The sequence below is a fragment of the Mesoplodon densirostris genome, chromosome 14, assembly GCF_025265405.1.
Source record: "Mesoplodon densirostris isolate mMesDen1 chromosome 14, mMesDen1 primary haplotype, whole genome shotgun sequence".
NCBI classification, from domain to species: Eukaryota; Metazoa; Chordata; class Mammalia; order Artiodactyla; family Ziphiidae; genus Mesoplodon; species Mesoplodon densirostris.
Genome location: NC_082674.1, coordinates 40,806,403 through 40,829,209, shown reverse-complemented (window position 1 = coordinate 40,829,209; position 22,807 = coordinate 40,806,403).

The following is a 22,807-nucleotide window of genomic DNA, read 5'->3' as shown; positions in this document are numbered from 1 at the left end:
CCCAAGACTCTGTCAGCCACACAGCTGCTAGTGTTGGAGGGTCTCCTGCAGAGGCGGGGCCCACCGAGGGGACAAGGACACTGACAGCAGAAGTTCTGGGAAGTACTCCTTGGCATGAGCCCTCCCAGAGTCCCCAAGTCTCATTAGAGGTAGCTACACTCCCTGGCCACTCTGGGCCCTGAAGCTTCATCGTTAAAGAATGTAAGATCAAGCTCACCTAATAACAGTTTAGACCCAAGAAAATGAACAGAATTAGTCCTAAAATTCCCTGACATTTGTGCATCTCTGTAGCTGCCTTTTACGTTGTATCCCTTATCACTGAGATCATGGATGTCACTTTCTAAGTAGAAGCAACACAAACACATTTCCCTCCCACCCCTGGCCCCCAACTAGCACTTTTGTTTAAGGCTGCATTTCTTATTAGTTCCCAACAGTGTTCACTAGATTAAAGGTGCATCAGAAATTAGATTCTTTTTTTTTCTACTTTTGTCCCTGAAGAGTGTAATAAAAAATAACCCAATAAATCTGGTAAATTAGCAATAAAACTCAAACTTTGGGGCATATGTGCAACTCTGCTGCTGGGGAAGAAATGTCAAACTACTGACAGCTGACCCAATCAGGTTACACATTCCTATTTATAAGCAGGAAGGATGAAAGATGATTCCTCCATCTAAATTGAAGCAAGTTCACCACAAGGAACAAAAAAGTCTCAGGGGAGGAGAATATCATTGTTTTATTTCCTATGCAGCAACCATAATCTTATGTAAAGGAGAACATTTTAAAAGGTCGCTTCTTAATTTTCACTCAGAAGTTGGAAACTTGGACAGATGTGGGTTTTGGGCCATTTCCCCTCCTAGACTCATTGGCTGTGGTATTGGGCTAGAATTGAAGAAATCACCTTGTCCTGATTTATGGTTCCTTGATTGTAATAAAAGAAATATTAATTCCAAATACATGAGAAGCACTTATAAAGGGAAAGTAAGGATGTTATCCATTGAAAAGTTTATGAGTATCCAGACTGCCAAGAACTACTTTATTTGAAAGGAGAGCTAGAGAACAGGGGGCCATGGGTGGCTTCTTGTATGGGAGCTGGAATAGCGTAAGTTATGAGTAATCTACTTCCCTGTCTTCATCACCCATCTTCCCTAAAATAACTCTCTTCCCAGTCAGTGGCACATAACCTCTGACTACAGTGGCTATCATAGACTTCAAAAGCAAAGCGAAGCCAAACAAATAAAACACTTTGTCCCCTAAACCTTCCATATCAAAATACACAACCTTAGGTATAGAGGCTAAGTGTGGATGCCCTTGTGGCTTTGTTTGGAATCTCACCCTTGCCCTCAGCATTCATTCAGCCCACCCCATGTGCTCCTAGGTTCCAGGCCCTCTGCTGGACCTTCAGTATAAAAGTCATAATCTCTGCTCCGAGGAGCTCACAAGCAGATCTCCCTGAATGGGAAGAAGCTCTGCAGATACTCTGTTTTCCACCTGCAATCTATTCCTTACCTTATTTCTATTTATTCCAAACCTACATTTTCATAAAAGCTCTATTACAATTCCACCACTTCTGGGAAACATTCCCTGAGCTCACACTCTTTCTCTCCTTTGAACACATCTACTCTGTTGTGCCCTCTTGGTATTTAATGGTTCCTACTCTAACTTGTGACATAAATTGTAGGATGATGATGATGATGATGATGATGATGTTGGTGGTGGTGGTGGTAGTGCTGGTGATTATATGACAGTTGGACATTCTATACATTTGTTTTATTTTCCCAGGCTACAACATCTTTGAGGGCAAAGACATCTTCATCTACACTTTTTGGATTCCTTCACAAAACTTAGATAGTCCTGTGTGTGTAGTAGGCATTCAATGATTTTTTTAGAAAAAGACGAAAGGAACGACAGAGAGAAGGAGGGAGGGTAGAACTGACAAAACACTTGCAAATTCTCATCTACCCAGTCAAATCCTCATTCATATTAGTAACTCTCACAAAAAGACTACACATCTGATGCAAATCATGAGGGATTAAAGGTCAGTAAGTAAGAAGGTTATGACCATATTGAATCTGCTTTGTAAAGTAGAAATGGGGGTTTAGTGGCCTTATGTGATGACACAACTTTTTATCATTTATGTTTAGGGCTGTGTGTGTGTGTGAGAGAGAGAGAGAGAGAGAGAGAGAGAGAGAAAGTGAGAGAGTGAAAGAGAGAGAGACAGGGAGAGAGAGATGCACATGAAAGCAGATATATTGAAAATACCATCCCCCAATCCTGGTCTGCCTCAGGTGTTCGGTCATTTCTAATTAGTGTTTTTAGTTACAGTTTCAGAACCAATTTTTTTCCCTCACTCATCCATTTCTATTCATCCTCCGTTCCCAAGACCTACTATCTTTTAACTGAATAGGCAATGCTTCTGTGAATGATTGGCCGTGGGAAATGTCAACTGTCAGCAAATTGACACTAGCTAGTATAAGTGCATATGGGAATTTGTCCCAAGATTCCAACTCAGCTGGTGAGAGAGGAGCTTGGAAGTTACACAGACAGCTGTTCTTCCCCATATATGTTGGAGAAGACAATTTGAACCCCTTCCAATTGGTTTGCCCTGAGCAAGGAATAAGGTTGACAGAAATGAATTGGCAATTCCTTTCTTATTTGGGTAACCTGATCAATACACACAGTGGAAGAAGATCATTGGCTTGCTGATGGACTCCCAGGCTTAGGGAAGAACTTAGGACAGGCAGGGGTCCTGGAAAACCATTTCCCCAGTTCATCTTCAGGCTCCAGAATTTTGGGGGATGAGACAATAGAATAGGAATGATGTACCTTTGGCTATAGGAGGCCAACATTCTATACAACTTAATCAAGGGTGTAGGATGGGGAGGCTGTGTGCATGGGGTAGGAGGTGACTAAAAAATAAAGTCAAATGGAGACTGATGAGAAGGTTTCAAAAATGTAAATAGCTGAAGATCAACACTAATAGGTTTATAGACACATACACTCTTTCTTCACTTCCCCAATTTTAAGACAAATTAGTATTTGTCTTAACACTCAACTTATGAGTCAAAAACATGAAAAACAGCCTAAAAAGTTGTGAAGATTTTGAACTACCAGGCAATTGCAAATGGCAAGATGTAGAATTCTCTGCATAATGGGGTATCCAGCAAAGACCAAGCCTTAACTATTTTTTTTTTCAGAGCAAGGAAAACCTCTATTTTAAAAGATAAGTCATTTGTGCTTCTTGGGCTTGCCTTTAAGGCGAGGAGGCTCTTTGTCCTTGGGGGCAATGTTTTGCAAAGTCCATTTGGTCACACAGATGTAAAGCAAGCACTAACCATTTTTCTTAAGGGCAGCAGGGTAAGGAAATTTCTGCTGGATGTAGACTCTAAAGTGTAGAGAACCCTGAAGATTTTTAGTAATTGGTGGAAAATGGAGGCTCTGTAAGCTTGTTCCCGTCATGTGGTGAACGTCAGGGACCTAAGCAGGGAACGTATCCACCAAGGAACTCTGAAATCTGATTCAGGTATATAGTCTCTTTAGGAATTGTCTCTGTGCAATAGTTGGGGTATCTGGCCACACTGCAGAAGAAGTAACTCAGGAGAAAGTCATGTCCCTTCTGGAGGCCAGGACAGAGGTACTGGCAATGCCCACTAGCTTGGAGATTGGGGTGCAGAAGGAGCTGGCAAACCTAACAGAAGTCAGGCTCAAGAAGGCAATCAGTGACAGGCAGAAGGTCAGAGTGGCACTCAAGAGCCAGAGGCTGGCTGAGATAAGAAGAGAACATCAGGCAGATTCGTGGAGGAAGTATGAACAGGCTCTGAGGAGGAACAATGTGGCAAAAAGACTAGTTCCTGAACTTAAAAAGGATGAGGGGGCTTCCCTGGTGGCGCAGTGGTTGAGAGTCCACCTGCCAATGCAGGGGACACGGGTTCGTGCCCCAGTCCGGGAGGATCCCACATGCCGCGGAGCGCCTGGGCCCATGAGCCATGGTCGCTGAGCCTGCGCGTCCGGAGCCTGTGTTCCGCAGCGGGAGAGGCCACAACAGTGAGAGGCCCGCATACCGCAAGGATCAGAACTCTCTACAATCATTTGGATATCAATGTAATTGTGTCATTATTTTATAGACCCACACCATTTGGGCTTGTGACACATAAATTATATCTATAATTAAGCTATCAGCCCTAATATAATGATATCTTCATCTTTACCCAGATAAGAATGTGGTGGTATGCATTGATATAAGACACACACACACACAAAGCATGCGAGAAGTATATAAAAGGTGAAAACAGAGACATTTGCCTGGGTCTCATAGGAATGAGAGTTTCACCAATGTTCCATTAAGAAAGGGAAGTTAGTGCTGAAATGCAATGTATAATAGTGTAGCTTGTTACATTATAATTATGCTTAAGTTATTTACCTAATGAGATATCATTATAATTATATTCTTTAATTCATAGAACAGAATCAGTACAAGAACCCTTGTTTGTTAGCTTACAATGGTTATGCTAAACTGACAAGTTCCCAAGGTGCCTAGAAAATCGATACAAAAAATGTCTAACCAATGTCTCTACCTGTTCTACACATATTATATATCCTTAAAGAATGTACATCTTCAAGAACAACACAGAGGGTCATATGATGTCTCCTTTTTTAAATCATATACCAATACTCAGGGGGCTCAATAGCCACATGCCCAAATCAAGAGCCAAACACAGGTACAGAAATCTGACAAGCCCAAGACAGACAAGGTGCCTCCATTAAACACTTCTCCTCGGCCATGATTGGCTATTTTCCTTATATCACTTTTATTTTTTTATAGTGACATGGACTTTTAGAAGTGGGGCAAAACTTGTACTATCCCCTGATTTTGAGAGCTGGATCAGTAAATGAATAAATGCCCTGAAGGCATCTTTAGGAAAGAAACTTAAAATAAAATCAAGATTTTTCCAAGATTGAATCTTCTGATAAATAGTTCATTACTAAATCATAGCAGAAATAAAAATAAATAAAATCAAGAACATTGCACAAGTCCAGAGACCTAGCTCAGACCCAGTTTTCTCTGGCTGAGGGCAGCATAATGTGGGATTTGGAGTCAAAGTCAAATCTTGGGTCTGCTGCTTCACATATGTGTATGACCTTGAACAAGCAATTCAACCTCTCTGAGCCATGACTTCTCCAACTTTAAAATGAAAATATTTATGATAACCAGCACATAAGTGTGTTCTGAATATTAAGTGAAAGAGTATACTTGAAAAGTATTTTTGTAAACTATATTTACTGCTCATAATGAATTATAATTTTAAAGGTGCTTGATTTGGAAAGTCAAAAATTGACACTAGAATATACCATTGTGCTTTTACAGGTGTGGATGAGACAGGAGTGGGGAAAGATTCTGTCAGAGGGAAAGGAGGCTGAGTGGCATGTGAAAGATCAGAGTCTGAAAAACATCTCTGTGTCACACCCTCCACAACTGTGCTGTTTCCCAGTCCAATCAGATGCAGCCCTCACTGTACAACTAGGCATTTCTCAGCACTTCAGGATCTAACCTGGACCATATCTTGCAGCCTGTCAAGGGTCAGAAATATTGTGTAGGTGAAGAATTAAGCTCTTGGGAAATCTATTCAACCAAACGTAAGTTTGAAAAGAAAGAAAAAAATGTCTTCTGTAAAAACTCTTTATAGGTGACAGAGGGCATAAGCTGTGGAGGTGAGATATTTTATTTTGCTGTACACTGTCTGTAAAGCGATTTCTTCTCTTAGAAAATAATGTTTCAATTGGACTCTGAGCTATTTGTCATTCTGGGCCCCAAACAAAATATTTTTCATAAGAACATCAGAAATGCCATGTTGAATCAAACCAACGGTCTGTCTAGTCCTGTGTTTTGCCTTTGAAAGTGGCACCAAGAGAGGGCACAGATACTCTATTTTAATGGCTTCAAAAACATTTTTGACTGTGGATCCCAGTTAGAAACAGAGTTTACATTGTAATCCAGTATTCACACTTACACACATGCAAAAAAACTCACCTATACATACTTATGTATATTATATATATGTTATGTGATGTGCAATTGATACTTTGTATTAAATTCAATTCCTTTTTTATTTTTAACCACTGGCCCTGACCTACGAAACTGACTTCATGATCCACTAATAGGATCAAAACTTACAGCTTGAAAAACCTTGCTCTTTATGCTGTCAGCCTCAAAGGGTAGGGATATAGCTCTAACACTTCTATTTCTTATATCCAGGGAGGATCTATTACCCATAAATTTACCTAAAGCCACCTTTTGGGGAAATGAGTTCTATAAGTGTAAGTACTCACAATATAAGAACTTTCTCTCGCTTGTAATTCTGTAGCATGTTAGATAAAATAAATGTGATCAAAAGATCTAAATGAAGAACAGTAGGCTTGATTTCCCTTCTCTGCCTCAGAGATTTCATCTCTATGACAGAGAGATGAAAAAAGCAGCTTACACTGGATTAAACCTTATCACAGTGTGGGGCATTGAACATTTCTAGAGAGTTAGTTAATTGATTTTTATGACAAGGTCCCGTGGGCACTGATATGTCAAAAGTGTATTAATTACATCACAGATTATATTTCCCAAAGATGGCGGCAAAATCATGCTCCATCTCACATGCTTTTCTGCAATGTAATCTTGTCACATCCCATTAAGAGGTGGTGTCCGTTTCTTCACCCCATTGAATCTGGTTGGACTCTGCTTTGATCAACAGAGTATGCAGAAAGTGACTCATGCCAGTTCCAGGGATAGTTCTTAACTGGCCTGGAAGCATCCCCTTCCTGCCTCTGAGGGCAGCCACCAGGTAAGAAGTGTAACTACCCAGAGACCATCATGTGAGATGTCCAGGCCAAGTAAGAGGCCCCGGAGGATAAGATGTCACGTGAGAGACAGAGAGAGAAACCAAGAAGCAAAGAAGTGCTAATGTATAAAGCAACCACCATGGAGGAGCTCCTCCAACTGTAGGGACCAACCAACCAGTCAAATCTTTCTTGAATTCCTGACCCACAGAATTTTAAAAATAATTGCTTAAAGCCTCTAGGTTTTGAGGTAGCTTATGATACCAAAATAGTTAATCAAAATAATTATCCATATCGTGTAAATCTGAAGTTCTTCCATGGACTAACAAAAAAGACTGGACTTCGTGATTTTCTTTTGAATTTACATTTTTTGTTGATTTTGCAGTAACAAAATCAATATGCATAGTATAATTGTGTAAATTAAAATACGAATCACACATTCAGAAAGATAGTATGTGATCTTTTTTAATGTAGTTGTTCCTTTTTACCAATATTTCACTAATATCTATTCTTTATTTCCTCATTTTTATCCTGAGAGGCTTTTAGTATGTGTTATTGGACACAGGGGAATACAGGGGTTAATGAGAAAACATCCCTGACCTTGAGAGAGCCAGTTTGTTAGACAAAAGACAAGTAAAGGGATCATTTTACTGTATTAGTATCAGAAGAGTTATTCAGGAGGACTTCACAGAGGTAACTTTTAAGCTGGATCTTTGAGAATGAGTAGACTTGGAGAGGAGATATGATAGAGAGATCAAAACAATGGCATTCCAAGCAGAGAAGGCAGAATACTCAAAGGCAAGAAAGAAAATGAAAGTGTGCTAGGTTGGATGTGGTTCTAGGAATGGGTGATGTGTGAACAGAGAGGAACAGTAAGGCTGAGCATGGTTGGGGCCATATTATGAAGGACTTTGGATGCCCCACTTAAAAATACTCAAACCAGGGCTTCCCTGGTGGCGCAGTGGTTGAGAATCTGCCTGCCAATGCAGGGGACATGGGTTCGAGCCCTGGTCTGGGAGGATCCCACATGCTGCGGAGCAACTAGGCCCGTGAGCCACAACTACTGAGCCTGCGTGTCTGGAGCTTGTGCTCCGCAACAAGAGAGGCTGCGACAGTGAGAGGCCCGCGCACCGCGATGAAGAGTGGCCCCCGCTCGCCACAACTAGAGAAAGCCCCCGCACAGAAACGAAGACCCAACACAGCAAAAATAAATTAATTAATAAAAGAAAGCTGTTGGGGGCTTCCCTGGTGGCGCAGTGGTTGAGAGTCCGCCTGCCAATGCAGGACACAAGGGTTCGAGCCCTGGTCTGGGAAGATCCCACATGCCACGGAGCAGCTGGCCCCGTGAGCCACAATTACTGAGCCTGCACATCTGGAGCCTGTGCTCCGCAACAACAGAGGTCGCGAAAGTGAGAGGCCCGTGCACCGCGATGAGGAGTGGCCCCCACTTGCCACAACTAGGGAAAGCCCTCGCACAGAAAACGAAGACCCAACACAGCCATAAAAAAAAAAAAAAAAAAGAGCCGGTGACACGTACGTGCGCCGAGACAGCGCGAATTGGAGAAAAAAAAAAAACCTCAATAGGTTACCAGAGTAATTCAAGGTAAACTACAAATAAAGGATAATTGAGACAGCACCCAATTTAAAAAAAAAAAAAAAAGAAAGCTGTTGTATGTAGAAAACTTAAAACAAACAAACAAACAAACAAAAAACCCCTCAAACCAGCGAGTGATAAGGAACTAAGGAAATATCTTTGAGTAGAGATGTGTCCTGAGCACTTTCATGTTAAAGAACTCCAGCAGAGGAATTCACAAGAATGTACAATGTAAGCATGAGCCCCAGGGTCCCAGTTGTCCTTACCCACAAGGTCTGGACTAACCCACAATAGATAAAAGCACACACCAATGGGAATCACTTCCTCTACTTGTTTCTTTTACTAAAATGGAGGGAGGGCAGCCATTTCCTAGAATCACTGTTGCCCTATGAGTGTCATATAATAAAAGGAAACAAAGATTTTTCAAGAATAAAAGAAAGAAAAACAGTTAACCAAAATTACAGCAACTCAGCGTGGGGAAAGTTTGCACTGGGGATATATATTTCCGACACTAGGGTATTGAGCTTTATCCTCATATCTAAGACCATATTTCTATCACAGCTTACAAAGCAGAAAACATAAATCACTGGTGGAGATATAGCTTTCTGAGGTGCACTTAGGGTTTTTTTCTTCCTATACTACAGGATTTAGCTTTGGAATTTACACTTCTATAATGTTAAAGAACAAGTTTCAGCAAAGACAGGGGTCAAGATGTTTGGTTTTTTTTGGAGCTAATCTTATTATTACTCCAGTGGAACATTCAAGCAAAGAAAAAAAGCAACCAGGTCAGATTGCCTGTGGCTAAAGTCTGTAACACAAATGGACATCACAGCCCAAGGAATCCTGCCGCTAGAAACAAACAGGCAGGAAAGGACTATAACCTCTTCGCATGCAAACCTCATGAGAGTGACCCAGAAAAATGAAATTCTCCTTGGTGGTGTATAATGCTTTATTATGATGACCCAGTCTCCAGGGCTGTTTAAAATTCTGAACTCAAGTTCCCTGAGTTCTGCTTCCCTTCTCATCAAAATTGCTGTCCCAATTTTCACTGTACTTCCCTGAGGGCAGAAAACATCAACTCACCTTATTTATAGCTGGTGTATAATTACTATATGCAATATTTATCTGGCTATTCGTCTGTGTATCTTCTGTCTAGCTGGTGAAACTGTCAACAAAGTTCTTAGCATCTTGTACAAGAATATGTCATTCACTGGACATTTTATCCATTTGGTCCACTTGGCTTATCCCTTGGGTTTCTTGAAGGGATGGCGCACCTTTACTAGCCCTTCTTGAGAGGATTCTCTTGCTCCTTAGTGAGGTTTAGGCCCCCATTAGACCTTTATTTCTATTTAATTAGTTTGGTCATTGATGTACACCAAGGTCCCAAGTTCTAGTTTTTATTGTTCTGTTCCCTCACTTACAGCCCCTTACCTCATACAATCACAATGCAACTTCAGGCTACTGGAATCAATAAGTAGAATGGATATTTTTGTGTCATTTAAAACACTCCATCCAATTGTATGTGTTTCAGCACGCTAAACTGTAAGAGTGCCATCTCCATACTTCCCAGATATTCTAATCTGTGTGTATATAGAGAAGAGTCAGACCAAGAATTTCCTAGATTCCACTCTCTTCCACGCTGAACCAATTAGAACATCTAGCTGGTAAGAACTCTAAGAGATGTAGCATGGTAATCGGCCTCTTATTAGCTCCCCAATTTTGCCACCTCTTGGTGATGAGAAGTAATATCTCAAATAAGCCTTAGAGCAAGTATTTGGCTCAGGACTGGGGAGCAGGGGTGACTGCAAAAGCTAACCTGGTTAGCTCATTAGCATATTGTAAATGTAAACTAATTTCTTCAACTTCTTTATTTTCCAAAGCATTTGACCAGGGGATATTTTGGCATCTAGATTGATTCTGATCCAGCACTAATCCACAGCAACAAGAATGGCTGCATTCTCTAGGGCTGTTTGGCCTAGTCCAAAGTATGACTTTCCATCTACCACTGTTTCAGCTTTAAATTGTTTTTCCCCCACAGAGAAGACCCATGGGATTGGGGAAATAAGCTTTATTTTGAGATTCAAGCTTTCCTTCAGCTGTCACAAATTTTCTAGGGAAGAAATTTTAGCCTTCATTTTTAAGTTGATTGTGCCGTAGCAGAATGCTGGAAAGTGGCAGATGCACAATCACTAATTTTTTATAAAGACCATTACAACTTATTGATTTATTTTTCTCCTTCAGCATAGTCTTGAATTCTCTCTATATATCTCTAAATCTCTCCATTCCTATCTTTTCCCTCACCCTTATTCCTTTCCCTCTTTTATTTCTTATGTGACTCAGCCTTTTGTACATTCTCCCTCCTAATTTAGATCTGAGCAACAGGGAATGGTATCTAAGCATCATGGTTATTGAGGGGCAGAGGTTGGAAGTGGATCTGGAGGTGCACTTATCTGAATGGAGGAAACCCTCTTTTAGAGCCGGCCAGTCCTTTGGGGCTCAGCCCTCCTGCTCTCCCTGATATGCCTCCTTGTCTTGGATACTGTGGAGCTGGTCCCCTGCAATGCAAAAATTGCCTCCTGCTCTCGGCATCTGTCTGTTATAGCCCTCAGCAATGACTTCTTCCCTGCTCCGTCCACCCACTTCAGTGAAACGGACGCTATCAGTGAAAAAGACAAAAATGCCAACGTCCTTCCTCCCTGCCGTTTGCAATCATTTTAGGAGCTGCATTTGCCCCAGCTGCCCTGAGAAACGTAAATGCTAAGAGCTGCGTGTGGGCCAGAAGCCACCTGATGATTCATCTGTGCCTTTGAGGATGCCCCGTTCACCTTAGATTGGCCACAACTTCCATTAAAATATCCAAAGAGATGGGGATTGACAAGCCGTCTCCTCCCTCCTACCACTCACTTCCAGGAAGAAAAAAAAAAAAGTCTAGTGTTTTTTTAAGTTATTATTGTAAACTTGATTTGTTAAGTAGTAAGTAGACAGGTGGAAGACGGGCAGTCCAGAGCACTCTTGCTATTTATAGCCCATGTCAGAGCTTTATTTATTACTATTGCCTCTTCTCAAATCCACTTAAATAACCTGTAAATTGTCAGTGGTGTCCATGGAAACAAATTGGCAAAATGGACAAGGCACTTGGAAAAAAAAAAGAGAGAGAGAGATAACCACAAAGAACAAAAAGAACCCTGTCAAAAAATAAAACCAATTTCCTTTTTAAAATCACACACATGTCACTCCCATTACACTTATGATTTCAAAAGATAAAAGTCAGAACCAATTTTCCCTCCAGCATGTATATGACTCTTTCTTCAAGGAAACTGGGCAAGGCTGGGCAAGAGAAAGTAGGGCAGGACCTGCAGGCAAATTCACAGGATCTGGACTTTTCGTCCTGGGTGCCCCCTCTTTCGATCTTCTCTGTCCTTTCCCCCTCTTTTTGGTTCTCTCTTATTCCCACTCTGGCATCCAGTGCTCACATTCTCCCCAGAGAGAAGTTTCCTGATTACCTACTTTTAAGTAAAGCTTAAATGACTAACCATGGGTGAAAGATGTGAGAAGGGATGCCCTTAACAAAGAAGGAAACTCAACTCTTTGAGCTCAAATTTTCATTCTGGCAAACTTTGACTTTGTTAGCAAGTGTACTAATGTGTTGAGGATTTAATGCACCATCTCTCCTGATATTCCTGCAATTTTAGAAATCTTTAGAGGCCAAGACTTTAAAAAATCATTCCAACAGCACTATCCCATGAGTGCCTTATGTCCAAATGTATGCTAAGCCCAAAGCAGACACCAAGAAAAGAGCCCTGCTATAAAACCGGTTGGGGAGAGGGAAGGGAAATCCATTCATGTATCCCTTCCAATATGTCTTTATTGAGTTTCTTCATGTCATGCAGGGCAAGTTGGTGGGTGTTGGAAGAGTGGCAGGATACAAAAAATAAATATAAATAAGAGCTATTCTTATCATCACAGTTGAAAAACATATACAATCATAGTAATAATAGCTAAAATTATCGCGCATTTTTCACTTGCCAGATGCTGCTCTAAGTGTTTTGCAGTATGAACTCATTTCATACCCACAACAACCTGTGCCTCTTCTCAGACCCACTTAAACAAACTGTAAATTTTCAGTGGTTTCTATGGGAACAAATTGACAAAATGGACAGTACACTCGAAAAAAATAAAGAGAGAGAATGCAGTGGACAAAAAAATGTTGTAAAAAATAAAACCAGGTTCCTTTCTAGAATCACACAAAATTCATAGCCAAGACAGTCATGAAACCAGGAGCAATTTTCCCTCTAACATGTATGTTCACCTCTTCTCCAGGGGAGGTGAACAAGGCAGGTCAAGGGGAAGCAGGGCAGACCTGCGGGCAAGCCCACAAGGTCTGGAATTTTCACTTGGGCATCCCTTGCTTCTACATCCCCTGCACCTTCCCCCTTTTTTGACCTGTCTCTCGCTTCCAAGTCCAGCAGGTTAGTTTCACTGCTCCCATTTTAGAGAGGAGGAAAGTGGGACACCTAGAGATGAAGGAACTTGCTCCAGGTGACACAGCTGGTAGATGGCAGAACTACGATTTGACTCAGGGAGCCTGGCACCGAGTCCATACTTTTAACCACTGTGGTAACTCCCTCCCTTAAAAAAAATCACAATCACCTTATAGAGGAACTTATAAAGTGCCACAGGAGCACAGAGGCAAGAGTAAGAACAGGACCTTTTGCCCTGGGTGCCCCCTCTTTCCATCTTCTCTGGAAAGGGTATTGGAGATTAAGTGGCTTTTAAAGGGAGTCTTGCAGAAGTTCACTAGGAAGCAAAGAGCATTTCACAGAACACCAACAAGCGTGCACATCACAAAACAGCATCACATGGTAGGCAAATGATGAGTATGTTGATGTGAGTGCCTCTTCAGATGTGCGTGTTTAGAGGCAGGGATACCGTGACAAGTGATAATGCTGGGAAGTGTAGCAGTGGTGAACTCATAAAAGAACTTTTACTATGTTATCCCTCCCACATCTGGTAAGATTTAAATGAATCCTTTAAGGGCCAGCTTAAGTGTAATTTCTTTGAGAAAGTCTTCACTGTTTCCAAGGTTTACCTAGGAGCACTCGCTTCCTGGCGAATTCCATGCATTTCTTTATATTAATGGCACAGTATGCTGCGATTGCTAGTTTATTAATCTCTCTCCCTGCCCCCCCACCCCACCCCTGCTCCATACCGTCCTTGAGGGCAGAAAATGAATTTTTACGCTGAATACACATGTTCCTTGAGCAATGCCTGCTCAATTATACCCATAATTCCTTTTCTACTCAAGGACCTCATGCCTGGAAGTACTCCATCTTTCTTCTGCTTAATCATTTTCCTTTCATCGAATTTACTGTCATCAACCTAGAAATGGACCCTTCTTTTTTCCTTATTAAAAAATCATTTTTGACCCTCATGTCTCTGTCTAGCCACTACGCTATTTATCTTGTTCAGTTTCACAACAAAATATCTTAAGAGTTGTTAATTTTTGTTTCCAGACATCCTCACTCCCATTGTCGCTTTGACTAACTTCAAACAGGCTCACATCCCTCTATCTACCTCTCCACCAAAACTGCTCTGCAACAATGACTAATAATCTTCACCTTGTCAAATTCAAAAGTCACTTCTCTGTCTTGCTTGACTAATCCCTCCTTCTTAAAACACTTAAAACACTTTTCCTTTCCTTCCATGATACCACATTCTCCAGAGTGCCCTGAGATTCAGTTCTGGTCTCCACTGTCTTCTCTCTGTATACTCCAAAAATAAACTCATGATTTCTTCCTTCTAGATTGTTCCTTCCTTGTTCTTCTCCATCTCAGTCAGTGGCCCCATCAGTTGTATAGTTAGTCCAAAACTGAGATGCTATTCTTCATACCTTCTTTTTGGAGGGAATAGGACTTAGTCTACACATAGATTCCATTAATGAGTATTATTAAGTCTGTCTCCTACCCATGTCTGGAATCCATCCACTTAGCTCTATCTCTATACCATCACCATCTATCACATACATTATGGCAAGTCCCCCCTACCACCTTGTTTCCGTTCTTACCTCTTCAGATCCATTTTCCAAACAGCAACAAGAGTAATCATTTTTTCCAACCTCTTTTTTTTTTGTCCTGAAATAGAACACATATACAGAAAGAACACAAAACATAAATATTCAGCTCAGTGAATTACAATAAATCAAATATCCATGGAACCACCCCAAGTTCAAAGTCTAGATAGACTCGGACCAGCACATAAATCTTAAACAATCTCCTTCCAAACCCCAACCATCTCCCTCCCTCCTACAGATAACCACTATCTTGACCTGTACAATAAGTTACTTTTATTTATACTTTTATCACTTAATCATCCATCTGTCAACTAAAATAGAATTATAAAGCATGCATTCTTTTAGCTCTGTTTTTTTCATTCAATATTATATTTGTGAGTATCATGAATATTGTTGTCTTTAGCAGTAGTTGATTTATTTCTATTGCTATATAGTATTCTATTGTGTGTTTATATCATAATTTATTCATTCTATTCTTGGTAGAAATTTTAGTGTTTCCACTTGTGGATCACTGCAAACAATACTACTCTGAATATTCTTCTATATAACTCTTAGTAGACATGCACACACATTTTTCTTGGATACATATCTAGTAGTAGGATTGTTGGAATATAGATTATATGTATTTTCAACTCTAACAGAAAAGTTTTCCAAACGGATTATTCCAAATTGCAAGAATAGTACAATAAACAATTGTCTCTTCACCTAGATTCACTAATTATAAATGCTTTACCACATACTTTGCACTCTCCCCCACAGTAGTTTTATTTATTTGTTTATTTGTTTATTATCGTCATTATATATGGTTACTTCTTATTGGCATTCATCATTTTTTTTTTTTTTTTTTTTTTTGCGGTACGCGGGCCTCTCACTGTTGTGGCCTCTCCCGTTGCAGAGCACAGGCTCCGGACGCGCAGGCTCAGCAGCCATGGCTCACAGGCCCCACCGCTCTGCGGCATGTGGGATCCTCCTGGACCGGGGCATGAACCCGTGTCCCCTGCATCAGCAGGCGGACTCTCAACCACTGCGCCACCAGGGAAGCCCGGCATTCATCATTTTAAAGAAGCATTTCAGATCTTCAGATTAAACTGCAAACATCATGACCCCTCAGCCCTAAATACTTCAGTATACATTGCAGGAGAACAAAGACACTTTCTGATACATCACATTATCTGACATATTATAAAATTCAGGAAATTTAACATGAATAAAATACAATTAACTAATACAGTGCTCCTCAAACTTCAGTGTGCATTCAAATCATCTGGGGATTTTGTTAAAATGTGTATCTAAATCAGCAGGTTTGCGATGTCAATGATTATCCATGTTTAATAAGCTTCCAGGTGAGATTAACGCAACTGATCCATGGATCATACATTGATTGGCAATTATGCAATGTATATACTCGAAGATTTCTGATGGTGTCAATAATATCCTTCAGAGCACTATCTTTTGTGATGCAGAATCAACCCAGGATCAAATGTTGCACTTACTTGTCATGGTCACTTTTATTATTGAAGGATATTCCAATGGGCTAAAATTTTAGGTTGCCAATTGGTTTTTTTCAGCACACTAAAGATATTATTTCATTGCCTTCTTCTAATTTTTCAAAAGTTATAATGCTTTTGAGAAATCAGCTTTCAGTCTCCATACTGCGCCTTTAAAGATTATCTCTTTTCCCATCTTCCATTTATTTCTAAAATGATCTTTCTTTTTGTTTTCTGTGATTTCACTGTGATTTGTCTAGGTATTGATGTTTTTATTTACTTTGCTATGGTTTTTTTTTGTGCTTTATAACAAATTAAATCAGTTATACATATACATATGTTCCCATATCCCCTCCCTTTTGCGTCGCCCTCCCACCCTCCCTATCCAACCCCTCCAGGCGGTCACAAAGCACTGAGCTGATCTCCCTGTGCTATGTGGCTGCTTCCCACTAGCTTTCTACCTTACGTTTGGTAGTGTATATATGTCCATGCCGCTCTTTCACTTTGTCACAGCATACCCTTCCCCCTCCCCATATCCTCAAGTCCATTCTCTAGTAGGTCTGTGTCTTTATTCCTGTCTTACCCCTATGTTCTTCATGACATTTTTTTTCTTAAATTCCATATATATGTGTCAGCATACAGTATTTGTCTTTCTCTTTCTGACTTACTTCACTCTGTATGACAGACTCTAGGTCCATCCACCTCATTACAAATAGCTCAATTTCATTTCTTTTTATGGCTGAGTAATATTCCATTGTATATATGTGCCACATCTTCTTTACCCATTCATCCGATGATGGACACTTAGGTTGTTTCCAGCTCCGGGCTATTGTAAATAGGGCTGCTATGAACATTTTGGTACATGTCTCTTTTTGAATTATGGTTTTCTCAGGGTATATGCCCAGTAGTGGGATTGCTGGGTCATATGGTAGTTCTATTTGTAGTTTTTTAAGGAAACTCCATACCGTTCTCCATACTGGCTGTACCAATTCACATTCCCACCAGCAGTGCAAGAGTGTTCCCTTGTTTCCACACCCTCTCCAGCATTTATTGTTTCTAGATTTTTTGATGATGGCCATTCTGACTGGTGTGAGATGATATCTCATTGTAGTTTTGATTTGCATTTCTCTAATGAGTAAAGATGTTGAGCATCCTTTCATGTGTTTGTTGGCAGTCTGTATATCTTCTGTGGAGAAATGTCTATTTAGGTCTTCTGCCCATTTTTGGATTGGGTTGTTTGTTTTTTTGTTATTGAGCTGCCTGAGCTGCTTATAAATTTTGGAGATTAATCCTTTGTCAGTTGCTTCATTTGCAAATATTTTCTCCCATTCTGAGGGTTGTCTTTTGGTCTTTTTTATGGTTTCCTTTGCTGTGCAAAAGCTTTTAAGTTTCATTAGGTCCCATGTGTTTATTTTTGTCTTTATTTCCATTTCTCTAGGAGGTGGGTCAGAAAGGATCTTGCTGTGATTTATGTCATAGAGTGTTCTGCCTATGTTTTCCTCTAAGAGTTTGATAGTGTCTGGCCTTACATTTAGGTCTTTAATCCATTTTGAGCTTATTTTTGTGTATGGTGTTAGGGAGTGATCTAATCTCATACTTTTACATGTCCCTATCCAGTTTTCCCAGCACCACTTATTGAAGAGACTGTCCTTTCTCCACTGTACATTCCTGCCTCCTTTATCAAAGATAAGGTGACCATATGTCCCTGGGTTTATCTCTGGGCTTTCTATTCTGTTCCATTGATATATCTTTCTGTTTTTGTGCCAGTACCATACTGTCTTCATTACTGTAGCTTTGTAGTGTAGTCTGAAGACAGGGAGCCTGATTCCTCCAGCTCCATTTTTCGTTCTCAAGATTGCTTTGGCTATTCGGGGTCTTTTGTGTTTCCATACAAATTGTGAAATTTTTTGTTCTAGTTCTGTGAAAAATGCCAGTGGTAGTTTGATAGGGATTGCATTGAATCTGTAGATTGCTTTGGGTAGTAGAGTCATTTTCACAATGTTGATTCTTCCAATCCAAGAACATGGTACATCTCTCCATCTATTTGTATCATCTTTAATTTCTTTCATCAGTGTCTTATAATTTTCTGCATACAGGTCTTTTGTCTCCTTAGGTAGATTTATTCCTAGATATTTTATTCTTTTTGTTGCAATGGTAAATGGGAGTGTTTCCTTGATCTCACTTTCAGATTTTTCATCATTAGTATATAGGAATGCCAGAGATTTCTGTGCATTAATTTTGTATCTGGCAACTTTACCAAATTCATTGATTAGCTCTAGTAGTTTTCTGGTAGCATCTTTAGGATTCTCTATGTATAGTATCATGTCATCTGCAAACAGTGACAGCTTTACTTCTTCTTTTCCAATTTGGATTCCTTTTATTTCCTTTTCTTCTCTAATTGCTGTGGCTAAAACTTCCAAAACTAGGTTGAATAAGAGTGGTGAGAGTGGGCAACCTTGTCTTGTTCCTGATCTTAGTGGAAATGGTTTCAGTTTTTCACCATTGAAGATGATGCTGGCTGTGGGTTTGTCATATATGGCCTTTATTATGTTGAGGAAAGTTCCCTCTATGCCTACTTTCTGCACGGTTTTTATCATAAATGGGTGTTGAATTTTGTCGAAAGCTTTCTCTGCATCTATTGAGATGATCATATGGTTTTTCTCCTTCAATTTGTTAATATGGTGTATCACATTGATTGATTTGCGTATATTGAAGAATCCTTGCATTCCTGGAATAAACCCCACTTGATCATGGTGTATGATCCTTTTAATATGCTGTTGGATTCTGTTTGCTAGTATTTTGTTGAGGATTTTTGCATCTATGTTCATCAGTGATATTGGCCTGTAGTTTTCTTTCTTTGTGACATCCTTGTCTGGATTTGGTATCAAGGTGATGGTGGTCTCGTAGAATGAGTTTGGGAGTGTTCCCCCCTCTGCTATATTTTGGAAGAGTTTGAGAAGGATAGGTGTTAGCTCTTCTCTAAATGCTTGATAGAATTCACCTGTGAAGCCATCTGGTCCTGGGCTTTTGTTTGTTGGAAGATTTTTTATCACAGTTTAAATTTCAGTGCTTGTGATTGGTCTGTTCATATTTTCTATTTCTTCCTGATTCAGTCTTGGCAGGTTGTGCATTTCTAAGAATTGGTCCATTTCTTCCAGGTTGTCCATTTTATTGGCATAGAGTTGCTTGTAGTAATCTCTCATGATCCTTTGTATTTCTGCAGTAACAGTTGTTAATACTCCTTTTTCATTTCTAATTCTATTGATTTGAGTCTTCTCCCTTTTTTTCTTCATGAGTCTGGCTAATGGTTTATCAATTTTGTTTATCCTCTCAAAGAACCAGCTTTTAGTTTTATTGATCTTTGCTATCGTTTCCTTCATTTCTTTTGCATTTATTTCTGATCTGATTTTTATGATTTCTCTCCTTCTGCTAACTTTGGGATGTTTTTGTTCTTCTTTCTCTAATTGCTTTAGGTGCAAGGTTAGGTTGTTTATTCGAGATGTTTCCTGTTTCTTAAGGTGGGATTGTATTGCCATAAACTTCCCTCTTAGAACTGCTTTTGCTGCATCCCATAGGTTTTGGGTCGTCGTGTCTCCATTGTCATTTGTTTCTAGGTATTTTTTAATTTCCTCTTTGATTTCTTCAGTTATCAATTCGTTATTGAGTAGTGTATTGTTTAGCCTCCATGTGTTTGTATTTTTTACAGCTCTTTGCCTGTAATTGATATCTTGTCTCATAGCATTGTGGTCAGAAAAGATACTTGATACAATTTCAATTTTCTTAAATTTACCAAGGCTTGATTTGTGACCCAAGATATGATCTATCCTGGAGAATGTTCCATGAGCACTTGAGAAAAATGTGTATTCTGTTGTTTTTGGATGGAATGTCCTATAAATATCAATTAAGTCCATCTTGTTTAATGTATCATTTAAAGCTTGTATTTCCTTATTTATTTTCATTTTGGATGATCTGTCCATTGGTGAAAGTGGGGTGTTAAAGTCCCCTACTATGATTGTGTTACTGTCGATTTCTCCTTTTATGGCTGTTAGTATTTGCCTTATGTATTGAGGTGCTCCTGTGTTGGGTGCATAAATATTTACAATTGTTATATCTTCTTCTTGGATCGATCCCTTGATCATTATGTAGTGTCCTTCTTTGTCTCTTCTAGTAGTCTTTATTTTAAAGTCTATTTTGTCTGATATGAGAATTGCTACTCCAGCTTTCTTTTGGTTTCCATTTGCATGGAATATCTTTTTCCATCCCCTTACTTTCAGTCTGTATGTGTCTCTAGGTCTGAAGTGGGTCTCTTGTAGACAGCATATATATGGGTCTTGTTTTTGTATCCATTCAGCCAATCTGTGTCTTTTGGTGGGAGCATTTAGTCCATTTACATTTAAGGTAATTATTGATATGTATGTTCTTATTCCCATTTTCTTAATTGTTTTGGGTTCGTTATTGTAGGTCTTTTCCTTCTGTTGTGTTTCTTGCCTAGAGAAGTTCCTTTAGCATTTGTTGTAAAGCTGGTTTGGTGGTGCTGAACTCTCTCAGCTTTTGCTTGTCTGTAAAGGTTTTAATTTCTCCATCAAATCTGAATGAGATCCTTGCTGGGTAGAGTAATCTTGGTTGCAGGTTTTTCTCCTTCATCACTTTAATTATGTCCTGCCACTCCCTTCTGGCTTGTAGAGTTTCTGCTGAGAGATCAGCTGTTATCCTGATGGGGATTCCCTTGTGTGTTATTTGTTGTTTTTGCCTTGCTGCTTTTAATATGATTTCTTTGTGTTTAATTTTTGACAGTTTGATTAGTATGTGTCTCGGCATATTTCTCCTTGGATTTATTCTGTATGGGACTCTCTGTGCCTCCTGGACTTGATTAACTATTTCCTTTCCCATATTAGGGAAGTTTTCAACTATAATGTCTTCAAATATTTTCTCAGTCCCTTTCTTTTTCTCTTCTTCTTCTGGAACCCCTATAATTCGAATGTTGGTGCATTTAATGTTGTCCCAGAGGTCTCTGAGACTGTCCTCTGTTCTTTTCATTCTTTTTTCTTTATTTTGCTCTGCATCAGTTATTTCCACTATTTTATCTTCCACCTCACTTATCCGTTCTTCTGCCTCAGTTATTCTGCTATTGATCCCATCTAGAGTATTTTTCATTTCATTTATTGTGTTTTTAATCGATGCTTGATTCATCTTTAGTTCTTCTAGGTCCTTGTTAACTGTTTCTTGCATTTTGTCTATTCTATTTCCAAGATTTTGGATCTGGGAAATAGAATCTTGGATCATCTTTACCATCATTATTCTGAATTCTTGTTCAGGTAGGCTGCCTATTACCTCTTCATTTGTTAGGTCTGGTAGGTTTTTATCTTGCTCCTTCTCCTGCTGTGTGGTTTTCTGTCTTCTCATTTTGCTTATGTTACTGTGTTTGGGGTCTCCTTTTTGCAGGCTGCCGGTTCGTAGTTCCCGTTGTTTTTGGTGTCTGTCCCCAGTGGCTAAGGTTGGTTTAGTGGGTTGTGTAGGCTTCCTGGTGGAGGGTACTAGTGCCTGTGTTCTGGTGGATGAGGCTGGATCTTGTCTTTCTGGTGGGCAGGTCCATGTCTGGTGGTGTGTTTTGGGGTGTCTGTGGACTTTTTATGATTTTAGGCCACCTCTCTGCTAATGGGTGGCGTTGTGTTCCTGTCTTGCTAGTTGTTTGGCATAGGGTGTCCAGCACTGTAGCTTGCTGGTCGTTGAGTGAAGCTGGGTGCTGGTGTTGAGATGGAGATCTCTGGAAGATTTTCGCCGTTTGATATTATGTGGAGCTGGGAGGTCTCTTGTGGACCAGTGTCCTGAAGTTCGCTCTCCCACCTCCGAGGCACAGCACTGACTCCTGGCTCCTCAATTTGGGGTGATTTGTTGTCTATTCATGTATTCCACAGATGCAGGGTACATCAAGTTGATTGTGGAGCTTTAATCCGCTGCTTCTGAGGCTGCTGGGAGAGTTTTCCCTTTCTCTTCTTTGTTCTCACAGCTCCTGGTTCTCAGCTTTGGATTTGGCCCTGCCTCTGCGTGTAGGTCGCCGGAGGGCATCTGTTCTTCGCTCAGACAGGACAGGGTTAAAGGTGCAGCCTCTTCGGGGACTCTGGCTCACTCAGGCCGGGCGGGAGGGAGGGGCGCGGAGTGCGGGGCGAGCCTACAGCGGCAGAGTTCGGCGTGACGTTGCACCAGCCTGAGGCGCGCCGTGCGTTCTCCCAGGGAAGCCGCCCCTGGATCCTGGGACCCCAGCAGTGGCGGGCTGCACAGGCTCCCGGAAGGGCGGTGTGGACAGTGACCTGCGCTCGCACACAGGCCTCCCGGCGGCGGCAGCAGCAGCCCCAGCGTCCCACGCCCATCACTGGGCTCTGCGCTTTCAGTCGCGACTCGCGCCCATCTGTGGAACCCCTTTAAGCAGCGCTCTTAATCCCCTCTCCTCGCGCACCAGGAAACCAAGAGGGAAGAAAAAGTCTCTTGCCTCTTCGGCAGCTCCAGAGTTTTCCCGGACTCCCTCCCGGCTAGCTGTGGCGCATTAGCCCCCTTCAGACTGAGTTCTCGCCGCCAGCCCCAGTCCTCTCCCTGCGCTCTGACCGAAGCCCGAGCCTCAGCTTCCAGCGCTGCCCGCCCTGGCGGGCGAGCAGACAAGCATCTCGGGCTGGTGAGTGCCGCTCGGCACCAATCCTCTGTGCGGGAATCTCTCCGCTTTGCCCTACCCAGGTATGTGGGGAGTTTCTTGCCTTTTGGGAGGTCTGGGGTCTTCTGCCAGCGTTCAGTAGGTGTTCTGTAGGAGTTGTTCCACGTGTAGCTGTCTACTTTGCTATGGTT